Here is a 14,183-nt window from a genome sequence, read left to right on the forward strand (position 1 = left end):
GGTCCAGTGGTTAAGAATCAGCTGGCCAATGCAGGAGACATGGGTTCAATCCTGGTCTGGGAACTAAGATCCTATATGCAACAGGGGTAACTAAGCCTGTGAGCCACAACTACTGAAGTCCAAGCGCTCTGGAGACTGCTTCACAGCAAGAGAAGCCACCAGTCGCCACAACTAGAGAAAAGTCCATGCAGCAATGAAGTGCTCATGCTCTGAAAACAAAGACCCACTGCAGCCAAAAATAAATAAAAATAGTGAAGGTGTGTGTGTTAGTTGCTCAGTCGTGTCTGACTCTTTGTGACCCCATGGACTATAGCCTGCCAAGCTCCTCTGTCCATGGAATTCTCCAGGCAAGAATACTGGAGTGAGTTGCCATTCCCTCCTCCAGGGGATCTTTCTGACCTAGGAATCAAACCCAGGTCTCCTGCATGGCAGGCAGGTTTTTTACTGTCTGAGTCACCAGGGAGGCAATGAATGTGAAGTGAAGTCAAGTATGGATACAAATGGAAAATCTGTCATCAAGATACCTGAACTATGCTGTATATCAGAAATTAGCCCAACAGTGTAAATCAACTATACTTCAACAAAGAAAAAAGATACCTGAACTAAAAGTATCTTTAAAATACAGGCTTCAAGAATACGGAAAATAGCTCTTGAGGGATAGTCTGAGATGCAAGAGCAAATGATAAACAAAAAGGTGACCATAATTTTTGGACTTGTATTCACTTGGCTAAACTGCAACTGTATTTCCTAGAATTTCCTTCACTGCATGAATCCAGGTTAGCATGAGCCAAAAGAGACATTTTGCAAGAGACATTTAGAAAGCGATTGTGAAGCAGCAGCCAACCTCTTTTTAATTTAGATAAGAAGTGTTGTCCACTATTGTGAAAAGAAGACAGCATGAGTAACCAGAGAAATATCATCTGACTGATTAGCAACCACTTTGTGCCCGAGGTGCATACTCAGTGCAGGCATTCTGGACGAGAGAAAAAACAACAAACCAGACTGGTGAGATGTTATCATCCTTCCTGGAAAACTGTTATTCACACCCGCTTCCTGAACTTCTAATGAAAAGCAGTGTTTCAGTTTTTATTTCTCCCTAGTGGGATTTATGCATTACAGTCCACGAACAAAGAATTTTCGAGCAAGGGTAAACACATTTTTTTCCTGACTGTGCTTGCTGCAATCACAGAGCCTAAGATTCTGACACTCTTGATAGAGTTCAGTCTTAATGTCATTTACAGAACTTCTAACGTTTAAGATGATGCCGATAAATCAGCATTGACAAATGCTGATGCAGACTCTGTCTGTTGATGTCAGTTCTTCCCCCTGATTCATAGGGATCCATGGGTTTAATGCAATTAGAAAATACACTCCAATAATTTTTTTTGTTGTTTAGAGTTTCACAAACCTATTCTAGAATTGATATGAGAAGAGTAAAGGACTTGGAATAGTCAGTATTCCTGAAGACAATAAAGTGATGAGGCATGCCCTCCAGATAGCAAGACTTATTTTAAAACAACGGAAAAGAAAATGGTGTGGTATTTGGACAGGAATTGACAGTCTGGCAGTGGAGCAGAACAGAGAGCTAGGAACATCATGCACACATGGTATTTGATATATGAGAGAAGTAACTTTGCAGTTCTGTGGGCTTCCCAGGTGGCTCAGTGGTAAATGCAGGAGATGCAGGTTCGATCCCTGGGCCGGGAAGATCCCCTGGAGAAGGAAATGGTAACCCACTCCAGTATTCTTGCCTGAAATCCCATGGACAGAGGAGACTGGAGGGCTACAGACCATGGGGTTGCAGAGTCGGGCATGGCTTAGCGACTAAACAGCAACAGTTTTGCAGATGTGGTCTTCCGTGATAGCTCAGTTGGTAAAGAATCCACCTGCAATGCAGGAGACCCCGGTTCAATTCCTGGGTCAGGAAGATCCCCTGGAGAAGGGATAGGCTACCTACTCCAGTATTCTTGGGCTTCCCTTGTGGCTTAGCTGGTAAAGAATCTGCCTGCAATGTGGGAGACCTGGCTTCGATCCCTGGGTTGGTAAGATCCCCTGGAGAAGGGAAAGACTACCCACTCCAGTATTCTGGCCTAGAGAATTTCATGGACTATATAGTCCATGGGGTCGCAAAGAGTCAGACACAACTGAGTGACTTTCACTTTCACATGGGAAAGGAGGAAGAAAATCAAAGAATGGTACCTGGGCAAATTGTTCAACCATATGGAACTCAAAACGAATGTACTGAATCCCTAAGTCAAACAATTCCCAAAGGCAGTTTTAGATGTATTAGGTTGTAGGAAGGAAAAACAATACTTAGAGAAGATATACCTAATATTCCCTACCTAATCTTGGAGTGGTGTTGGAGAAGACTCTTGAGAGTCCCTTATACTGCAAGGAGATCCAACCAGTCCATTCTAAAGGAGATCAATCCTGGATGTTCATTGGAGGGACTGATGCTAAAGCTGAAACTGCAATACTTTGACCACCTCATGCAACGAGTTGACTCACTGGAAAAGACTCTGATGCTGGGAAAGGTTGGGGGCGGGAGGAGAAGGGGACGACGGAGAATGAGATGGCTGGATGGCATCACCGACTCTGTGGACATGAGTTTGAGTGAACTCCAGGAGTTGGTGATGGACAGGGAGGCCTGGCGTGCTGTGATTCATGGGGTCGCGGAGAGTCGGACACGACTGAGCGACTGAACTGAACTGAAATCTTGGAGTAGGGAAGAAATTCTTAAACAAAACAAAAATAAATATCAATACATTTGATTACGTTAAACATACAAAGTTCTGTTTACCAAAAGATGTAAGAGAACAAATAAGCCAAAAACTAAAAGATATATTTGCAAGATATATAACTGACAAAAGATTAGTCTAGAATATATAAAGAATTCCCACATGTAGAAAAGAAAAATACAAACAATTCTATTTAAAATGAACAACAAACATGAATATGTTTTCCACCAGGGAGGAGAAAATAAATGGCCAATGAGTAATGAAAAGATGCTCAGTAATAATACGAGGGGTGTAAATTAATTCACCCTCTTTGGAAAACCATTTTCCATTGTTTTGTAAAGTTGAACATTCATGCAGTTTATGATCCAACAGTGAACTCTTGCATGGGACCGGGATACAGCAGCTCTCTTTGCAATAACCCCCAACAAGGTTATCCACCTGAGCTCTCGCCCAGAGAATTGTAGATTCATTCAATGATTTGAACACAATGGTGAAACACATATGGCAACATGAGAGTTTTAGAAACATAACCGATTGAAAAAAATTAAGTCTCAGAAGATAGGCTTCTATTTTTACGAAGCACAAAAACTATGAAGAAAAAAATAGCAAACACAAAATTTTGCATAGGAATTGCTTCCAGGAGGAAAGGAGGGAATACATAGGGGAGAAAGACAGTTGGGTAAAAATGATGGATAATGTGTTGCAGGACTCAGGTGTGAGTGGTGGGGTCACAACTGTTTGTTATACTTTGTAGCTCTCATACATGTTGCACATATTCTTTTCTAAGTATCACTAAGACATTAAAGGTATCCTAGAGATTAAAAATTTAGGATGGGGAGGGATAAATTAGGAGGTTGGGATTAATGTATACACACTAACATATATAAAATAGATAACCAGCAAGGACCTACTGTATAGCATGGGGAACAGTACTCAATATTTTGTAATAACATCTAAGGGAAAAGAATCTGAAAAAGAACATATATATATATGGACGTTCCTGGTGGCTCAGATGGTAGAGAATCCTCCTGCAATGTGGGAGATCTGGGTTTGATCCACTGGTTGGAAAGATGCTCTGGAGAAGGAAATGGCAATCCGTTCCAGTATTCTTGCCTGGAGAATCCCATGGACAGAGGAACCTGGTGGGCTACAGCCCATGGAGTCACAGAGAGTCAGACACGACTGAGTGACTAAGCACAGCACAGCACAGCATAGAAAGCACAGCCTCAGTAGATACTTCACTCAAAAGCATTTCTCACCAACTCTCCTAATTAGACATCTTTACACATTTTGAAGTTCTTCAAAAGTTTAAGATCTATACAATACCAGGTGTCATATTCTTCCATGTGAATATGAGTTCTTCTAAGTTAAGAAGCTGGCCTGACTTTTTAAAACATTATGATGCTTTTACTAACATTCTTTGTAATTTTTCCTGATTATAGAGATGACATTTAGTCCCTTTGGACTTTCCTGGTATCTCAGTAGTAAAGAATCCATCTGCCAATGCAGGAGACACAAATTCGATCCCTGGGTCAGGAAGATCCCCAAGTGAAGCAGATGGCAACCCACTCCAGTATTCTTACCTGGGAAATCCCATGGACAGAGGAGCCTGGTTGGCTCTGGTCCATAGGGTCACAAAAGAGTCAGACACGACTTAGTGACTAAAGAACAACAACAATATATTCCTCTTAGAAAATACAGAAAAGAATGACAATGACACTAAAAATCACCCATAACCTCGCACTCTACATGCCTTCATTCCTGTCATTTGAAAATATTTCCTCCTAGTCCTTTGACTTTTGACAAATGATTACTTTAAGAGCTAGTAACATTTCCCCCCACCCTACCTATATGATGGAATCCCTTTACTGTACATCTGAAACTCACACAACATTTTAAATCAGCTTCAATTTATAAAAAATTTAATAGTTTCCATGGGAGGTTCATGCTCTCCGGTTTTCACAATTTCAGGTTCATTTTGCGTGAACTAATTGTTCTCTCTATGATATTATGAAAGCATTGTCTCCCTCCCTTGGGTCACTTTGGACATGCGTGGACATGAAGTGACACTGATCATGTCCTTCTCTCCTGGCTCCAAAAGGGGCGTGGCAGGATTGAGAGCTGACGTTTCCCATCTCTGTGATAAACGGAGGATGCCGCTTTTCTGGGAGGGAATGAATTCTATTCTTTGCAGTGCTCAAGGCTGAGATCCGTGAACGTGACCTGAATATGTTTCCTTGACTCTTCTGGCTGATGGATGTGATACAAGAGGGGTTTTCCTGAAAGATAGGGCCAGATGAGGTTGTGGATTGATGAGCCTGGCTTTGGAGAAGAGAGGCCAGGGCAGGGATCCAAGTAAGTACTGTTGTGCTGAGAGACTTGGAGCCCTCTTCCCAGGCTGTAAACTTTGGGACTTTCCTCCTTTGAAATTCTGGCTCACAGTCCATTTCCCCAGAAGCTGGTGCAGTAAACCCTCACAATAGCCTTGGTTTGGAGATTTATTTTTAGGGGCACTGAGGGATGGACAAAAGGAAGGAAGTGTGGGGCCAAGTTTTGGAAGGCATGGGGAGGAAAGGGAAATGTAGTTGCCAGTTGGAGGGAGGCTGTGAATAGCATGAAAACAGGCTAGGCATCTGGCTCCATGGGTGAAAACATGGGTCCTGTCTTCACCACTTCCTAGCTGGGTAACTTGGGTTAGAGACTCAGCTTCTGCGTGTGTAAAATGGGCTCGTGATAGTAGCGCCTTCCTTTGTCACAGAGTTTGGGAAAATAAGGATGTCTAACTTGTACATTCCTGTCATATAACACTCACCTCCAAAACACTGACTTAACAAAGAGAAGACCACCTGGAAAGAAGTCTAAGCTTTAACAGAAACTCTGAGCATTTGAACTGGGGCCCCTGGTCCCACTGGGAACTGGTGCGCAGTACAGGCTGGCTGGAGTCTGGAGGGACTTGCAGACACTTTGGTCATACTTTCCTACCCTACCCCACCCACCCCCATCTGGTCCCGTAAATACAAAACCGTCCAGGGACTGTGCTGGTGACGTGGTTATTATTGTTAAGTGGGCTTTTATAAGCCACGTCCTTTTTTTCTCATGCCTGTCGAGAATTCATCAGGAGATTTCCTATAAGGCTGGGTTGATTTTTTCACCCTTTTGACATAAACAGCATTTGGACCCATTGGGATGTTTGGTGATTTTGGACCAGGGCTTGCGTCCTTCCCGTTCAGAAACTGGGACCTTTGAGAAGCAGTTCTTGCGGATGCTAAAGTCTTATAACCTCAGAAACCTGAGCAATTGTAATCCTGGAACCCCCAATGTCTGAGTCACAGAATCTCTGAAGATCAGGGCATGTGTTTGGGATAGTGAGCAGGGCAGAGACTTCCCAAGAAGCAAACTAACGTGGGACAGATGAGATCAAAGTTGTATGAAAAGGACAAAGCGTTTCTGCCACCTGAAGTCGAAAGACTCCTGGTGACGGCCCAGCAGTGGTGCTATCTGTCCCCTTGTCCCAGGGGAAGAAAGTGAAAATGTTACTCACTCAATCTTGTCTGACTCTTTGTGACGTTATGGACTGTAGCCCACCAGGCTCCTCTGTCCATTGAATTCTCCAGGCAAGAATACTAGAGTGGGTTGCCATTCTCTTTTCCAGGGGATCATCCCTACCCAGCGATCAAATACAGGTCTCTTATATTGCAGGCAGTTTCTTTACCACCTGAGCCACTAGGGAAGCCCTGGTCCCAGGGAAAGTGGAGGTCATCTGGTAGGACCTATTGCTGCCAGCCTTCTGCAAAGGGGTGGCGGGAGCAGGAAGCCGGATGCCTGCCCGCCATCCCTCCTCCAAACTTTCCTCTGAATATCTTGTCGAGGCTCTTGGCACCCAATAAGTGGCTCAGACCTGTGTTGGCAGACAGGTCCTTTACCATTATTGCCACTGGAAAGCCCCAGATACATACTTCCGTTGTTGTTGTTCAGTTGCTAAGTTGGGTCCGACTCTGACCGCATGGACTGCAGCACGCCAGGCTTCCCTGTCCTTCACCATCTCCCGGAGCTTGCTCAAACTTATATCCATTGAGTTGGTGATGCCATCCAACCCTCTCGTCCTCTGTCGTCCCCTTCTCCTCTTGCCCTCAATAGTTCCCAGCATCAGGGTCTTTTCTAATGAGTCGGCTCTTTGCATCAGGAGGCCGAAGTATTACAGCTTCAGCGTCAATATCAGTCCTCCTAATGAATATTCAGGATTGATATCCTTTAGGCTTGACTGGTTTGATCTCCTTGCAGTCCAAGGGACTCTCAAGAGTCTTCTCCAGCACCACAATTTGAAAGCATCAATTCTTCGGTGCTCAGCCTTTTTCATAGTCCAACTCTCATATCCATCCATGACTACTGGAAAAACCATAGCTTTGTATAGACAGACTTTTGTCGCCAAAGTAATGTTTCTGCTTTTTAATACTCTGTCTAGATTTGTCATAGTTTTCTTCCAAGGAGCAAGCATCTTTTCATTTCATGGCTGAAGTCACCATCTGCAGTGATTTTGGAAAGTGAAGTCTCTCAGTCGTGTCCGACTCTTTGCGACCCCATGGACAGTAGACTACCAGGCTCCTTCGTCCATGGGATTTTCCAGGCAAGAATACTGGATTGGGTTGAGCCCCCCAAAATAAAGTCTGTCACTGTTTCCATTGTTTCCCCATCTATTTGCCATGAAGCGATGGGACTGGATGCCATGATCTTAGTTTTCTGAATGTTGAGTTTTAAGCCAACTTTTTCACTCTCCTTTTTCACATTCATCAAGAGGCTCTTTAGTTCCTCTTCACACTACTATACATAAAATAGATAAACAATAAAGTCCTACTGTATGGCCCAGGGAACTATATTCAATACCCTGTAATAAACCACAATGGAGACCTTGCAGAGGCTGCCACCCTGGAGCCTCTCGGGCTGCCAGGCATGGTCAGCCACACTGTATTCTTCCACATTGCCATTGACGGTGAGCCCTTGGGCCGCATCTCCTTTGAGGTAAGGGACCTGGAAACCAAGAAGCAACAGCTCATCTAGTAAAGTTGTTAACAGATTGGAGCTGTTTGCAGACAAAGCTCCAAAAACAGCAGAAAACTTCTGTGCTCTGAGCACTGGGGAGAATAATTCCGGGATTTGTGTGCCAGGGTAGTGGCTTCACATGCCATAAAGGCACTGGTGACAAATCCGTGTATGGTGTGAAGTCTGATGATGAGAATTTCATCCTGAAGCATATGAGTTCTGACATCTTGTCCGTGGCAAATGCTGGTCCCAGCACAAACGGTTCTCAGTTTTCTATCTGGAGTGCCAAGACTGAGTAGTTGGAAGGCCAGCATGTGATCTTTGGCAAGGTGAAAGAAGGCACGAGTATTGTGGAAGCCGTGACACGCTCTGGGTGCAGGAATGGCAAGACCAACAAGAAGGTCACGATAGCTGACTGTGGACAGATCTAATAAATAAACTTGATTTTTGTTTGTTTGTTTATTTATTTTTAGCTGTGCTAGGTCTTTATTGCTTCGAGGGCTTTTCTCTAGTTGTAGTGTGCCAGCTTCTCACTGTGGCGGCTTTTCTTGTTTTGGAGCACAGGCTCTAGGTGAGCGGGCTTCGGTAGCTGTGGCATGTGGGCTCAGTAGTTGCTGTTCCTGGGCTCTACAGCACAGACTCAATAGTTGTGGCCCATGGGCTCCGTTGCTCCATGGCATGTGGGATCTTCCCGGACCAGGGATCAGACCTGTGTCTCTTCCATTGGCAGGCAGAGTCTTTACCACTGAGCCACCAGGGAAGCCCTTGACTTGTGTTTTACCTTAACCACCAGTCCGTTCTTTTCTAGCTCAGGAGACCACCCCTACACCCTCATTTGCTCAAAATACCCTATAATCTTTGTGCTCTCACTGCAGTTCTTTGGGTTCCACATTTTCCTAATCTCCCTCCAAGTATAGCTGGATGGCAAAGTTAAGTTTATGATTATGAAATAAAAACTAAACAGAAAACCACAATGGAACAGAATATGAACAAATATGTAAGTATACGCATACTTGCTCAGCTGTGTCCATCCCTTTGTGACCCCGTGGACTATAGCCCACCAGGCTCCTCTGTCCATAGGATTTCCTAGGCAAGAATACTGGAGTGGGTTGCCACATCCTACTCCAGGGGATCTTCTTGACCCAGGGATCAAACTCGTGTCTCTTGCATCTCCTGCATTGGCAGGAGGATTCTTTACCACTGCACCACCTGAGAAGCCCATGTGTGTATACATACATTTAATATATACAACTGAATCATTTTGCTGTACATCAGAAACTAGCACAACCTTGTAAATCAACTCTATTCAGTTTTAAAAATGATGTGCTAAGATATACACTCAAAACATCATCAGTTCAGTTCAGTCGCTCAGTCGTGTCCGACTCTTTGAGACCCCATGAATCACAGCACGCCAGGCCTCCCTGTCCATCACCAACTCCCGGAGTTCACCCTAACTCATGTCCACAGAGTCGGTGATGCCATCCAGCCATCTCATTCTCTGTCGTCCCCTTCTCCTCCCGCCCCCAATCCCTCCCAGCATCAGAGTCTCTTCCAGTGAGTCAACTTGTCACATGAGGTGGCCAAAGTATTGGAGTTTCAACTTTAGCATCAGTCCTTTTAATGAACACCCAGCATTGATCTCCTTTAGAATGGACTGGCTGGATCTCCTTGCAGTCCAAGGGACTCTCAAGAGTCTTCTCCAGCACCACAGTTCAAAAGCATCAATTCTTCGGCGATCAGCTTTCTTCACAGTCCAACTCTCACATCCATACATGACCACAGGAAAAACCATAGCCTTAACTAGATGGACCTTGGTTGGCAAAGTAATGTCTCTGCTTTTTAATATGCTGTTTAGGTTGCTCATAACTTTCCTTCCAAGGAGTAAGCGTCTTTTAATTTCATGGCTGCAATCAGCATCTGCAGTGATTTTGGAGCCCCCCAAAATAAAGTCTGACACTGTTTCCACTGTTTCCCCATCTATTTCCCATGAAGTGATGGGACCAGATGCCATGATCTTTGTTTTCTGAATGTTGAGCTTCAAGCCAACCTTTTCACTCTCCTCTTTCACTTTCATCAAGAGGCTCTTTAGTTCCTCTTCACTTTCTGCCATAAGGGTGGTGTCATCTGCATATCTGAGGTGATTGATATTTCTCCAGGCAATCTTGATTCCAGCTTGTGCTTCTTCCAGCCCAGCGTTCCTCATGATGTACTCTGCATATAAGTTAAATAAGCAGGGTGACAATATACAACCTTGACGTACTCCTTTTCCTATTTGGAACCAGTCTGTTGTTCCATGTCCAGTTCTGACTGTTGCTTCCTGACCTGCATACAGGTTTCTCAAGAGACAGGTCAGGTGATCTGGTATTCCCATCTCTTTCAGAATGTTCCACAGTTTATTGTGATCCACACAGTCAAAGGCTTTGGCATAGTCAATGAAGCAGAAATAGATGTTTTTCTGGAACTCTCTTGCTTTCTCCATGATCCAGCGGATGTTGGCAATTTGATCTCTGGTGCCTCTGCCTTTCCTAAAACCTGCTTGAACATCTGGAAGTTCACGGTTCACATATTGCTGAAGCCTGGCTTGGAGAATTTTGAGCATTACTTTACTAGAGTGTGAGATGAGTGCAATTGTGCAGTAGTTTGAGCATTCTTTGGCATTGCCTTTCTTTGGGATTGGAATGAAGACTGACCTTTTCCAGTCCTGTGGCCACTGCTGAGTTTAGATCTGATAGATAGAGTGCCTCATGAACTATGGACGGAGGTTCGTGACATTGTACAGGAGACAGGGACCAAAACCATCCCCAAGAAAAAGAAATGCAAAAAAGCAAAATGGCTGTCTGAGGAGGCCTTACAAATAGCTGTGAAAAGAAGAGAAGTGAAAAGCAAAGGAGAAAAGGAAAGATATAAGCATCTGAATGCAGAGTTCCAAAGAATAGCAAGGAGAGATAAGAAAGCCTTCCTCAGTGATCAATGCAAGAAATAGAGGAAAACAACAGAATAGGAAAAACAAGAGATCTCTTCAAGAAAATTAGAGATATCAAGGGAACATTTCATGAAAGATGGGCTCGATAAACGACAGATATGGTATGGACCTAACAGAAGCAGAAGATATTAAGAAGAGGTGGCAAGAATACACAGAAGAACTGTACAAAAAAGATGTTCACGGCCAAGATAATCACGATGGCGTGATCACTCACCTGGAGCCAGACATCTTGGAATGTGAGGTCAAGTGGGCCTTAGAGAGCATCACTATGAACAAAACTAATGGAGGTGATGGAATTCCAACTGAGCTATTTCAAATCCTGAAAGATGATGCTGTGAAAGTGCTGCACTCAATATGCCAGCAAATTTGGAAAACTCAGCAGTGGCCACAGGACTGGAAAAGGTCAGTCTTCATTCCAGTCCCAAAGAAAGACAATGCCAAAACAGCATAGACAAATCAAAATTAATTAGGGAAAATTCTAGAATGTGACCTATAGAAAGGAAGGGAAAAAAAGAGAAGCAAAAATAAGATAAAACAAAAACATACAGGATAATGAAGCAGAAGCATATACTGAACACACACTTTGCTGGGGCGAGCTATAAGCACATTCCATGGATCATCCCACTGAACCTTCAGAGCATCCCATTTGGAAGTGAGGAAACAGAGGTATAGAAAGACTGAGTAACTTGTCTGAAGTCCTGCTGACAGTAGGATTTGAACCCAGGCAGTTCTGTCTCAGCCTTTTCAATACTTCTTATCTTACCATGAGAGCATTTGCCTTTATTTTTGAAATCCAATTATTTGAACGCTTCAGTTCCTTCCAATATTTTCCCTTCATTTTTGAGATGACATATTTTCTCCTGTGGAACTCAAGGACTGCACCATTCCTGGGTTTCTTGACATCAAGATGTGGTTAGACAGAGGTTCACTCTAATTCCTCTATTCTTGAATTGTGGATGTTTGCCGTATTTGGAACAAGTTTGAGATTTTATTTTTACTTCTGGTCTAGTGTCAGAATCTCCTTGGTTAGGCAGATGAGGCTACCGGCTTCCAATCCATACCAACCATCACCCTTGTCCATCTGCCCTTCCAAGGGCTCCTCATGTCCTTCCTGATGGTAAGCTGTCTTTAAGTATACTAGCAGTTTCAGTGACCAGTAAGTTTTTGCTTCTCTTTTCTTGCCCTGTTCATAAACAATACATGTTGAAAAATTAGAAACTACAACTAAACAAAGAAGTAACCAAAAATCACCCATAGTCCAAGCCAGAGGAAAAACTTTTGACATTTTTTAGCATATGCTCTTCCTGTCTTTTCCTTTTATATTTTTATATTTAAATTTCCTTTTATATCTGCATAATTTATAATTTGGGGACAAAAAGTAGATTAAATGTCATTTTTCAACCAACATTTTTACTTAGCAATACAAGGAAAACATCTTTTTATGGTTGTGTATGTTCCATAATTTATTTAACTGACATTCTCATTTAATGTTTAGATGGTTTCCTTTTCTCGTTTATTTTCTTTCTCTCTTTTTTTCTATAAAAAACACTTCAAGGAACTTCCTGGGATTTCTCTGGTGATTTGGTGGTTAAAAGTCCATGCTTTTCACGCAGAGGGCTCAAGTTTGATCCCTGATTGGGGAACTAAGATCTCATATGCCACATGGCATAGGCAAAAATAAAAACAAAAAAACTTCCTGGTACAAACCCATGTACTTCTCTTTAAGTATCTCCTTCAAATTAATTCCCAGAAGTGAAATATCTGGGTGAAAGGTTATACATAGTTTTACTTAAAGCTACTGATACTTGTTAACAAGCTGCAAGGAGATCCAACCAGTCCATTCTAAAGGAGATCAGTCCTGGGTGTTCATTGGAAGGACTGATGGTAAAGCTGAAACTCCAATACTTTGGCCACCTCATGTGAAGAGTTGACTCACTTGAAAAGACTCTGATGCTGGGAAGGATTGGGGGCAGGAGGAGAAGGGGACGACAGAGAATGAGATGGCTGGATGGCATCACCGACTCGATGGACATGAGTTTGAGTGAACTCCGGGAGTTGGTGATGGACAGGGAGGCCTGGCGTGCTGTGATTCATGGGGTCGCAAAGAGTCGGACACGACTGAGTGACTGAACTGAACTGAACAAGTAGCCCCACTGAAAGTTTGCAATAAGTTCACCAGTAATGTGCAAGAATTTGAGTCCCTCTTCTTTTACTAACTTTTGCCAATGCTGAATATTAGTATTTTTTTCAGTCTATTATTCTTACTGAGAAAACGGTATGATGTTGCATTTTCTTGGTTAAACTTCTTTTCACATTTATGTGACATTTACATTTCTTCCTTTATGAATTGTTGTTATTATGTTCATGTTTTTCTTAAGTATTTGTAATACCGCTCTTCCTATAGAGATCATCTCTGTGTCTGTCACATTTAGAAAAATTTTGCCCTCAGCCTGTCACTTTCTTGATGTCTTAGAAGGTTGCTTACCATATCTTGCTGCTGCTGCTGCTGCTAAGTCGCTTCAGTCGTGTCCAACTCTGTGCGACCCCATAGACGGCAGCCCACCAGGCTCCCCCGTCCCTGGGATTCTCCAGGCAAGAACACTGGAGTGGGTTGCCATTTCCTTCTCCAATGCATGAAAGTGAAAATCTTAGTCCTGTGCAATTACAGTTTAGCTCTGGGAGGTGTGATCTGCTTTCTAAATTCTGGGAGAATGTCACTCAATGGCTCTCAGAAAAAAAAACAAAGGCATAGATAACTAACAAAGACCTACTGTATAGTACAGGGAACTCTGCTCAGCACTCTGTAATAACCTAAATGGGAAAATAATCTGAAAAAGAATAAATGCACGTGTATTTATAACTGAATCACTTTGCTGTACACTTGAAACTAACACAACATTGTTAATGAACTCTGTTGTTGTTTAGTCACTCAGTATTGTAGACCTCTTTTGCAACCCTATGGACTGTAGCCCACCAGGCTTCTCTGTCCATGGGATTCTCCAGTGTTGTGGTCTCCAACACTGGAGTAGGTTGCCATTGCCTTTGCCAGGGGATTCTTCCAACCCAGAGATCGAACCCATGTCTCCTGTAGAGTCTGATGCTGTGAACTTCAAATGAGTAACGGATGGATTGGGAGAAAAAAATCCTCCACCAGAGAGAGCTGGAGAGGAAACAAGTACCCTCCAGGGAGGGCAAGTTTGAGTCAGAGCTAGACAGGAATCACAGTTCTCTGGGGCTACCTTAACTCCGTATCATAGACTGCGTAGCTCAACCAACTAAAATCTGTCTTAACTCTGGAGGCCAAAGGCTAAAGCCAAGGTGTTGGCAGGGCTGTTTCCTTCAAGTGCCAGGAAGGAAGGGTCTGTTCCTGGCCTCTCTCCTTGGCTTGTAGATGGTGTTTATATTCACAGAGTGTTCTCTCTGTA

The sequence above is a fragment of the Moschus berezovskii genome, chromosome 6, assembly GCF_049115385.1.
Source record: "Moschus berezovskii isolate FMDL1 chromosome 6, NW_MosBer_1.0, whole genome shotgun sequence".
NCBI lineage: Eukaryota > Metazoa > Chordata > Mammalia > Artiodactyla > Moschidae > Moschus > Moschus berezovskii.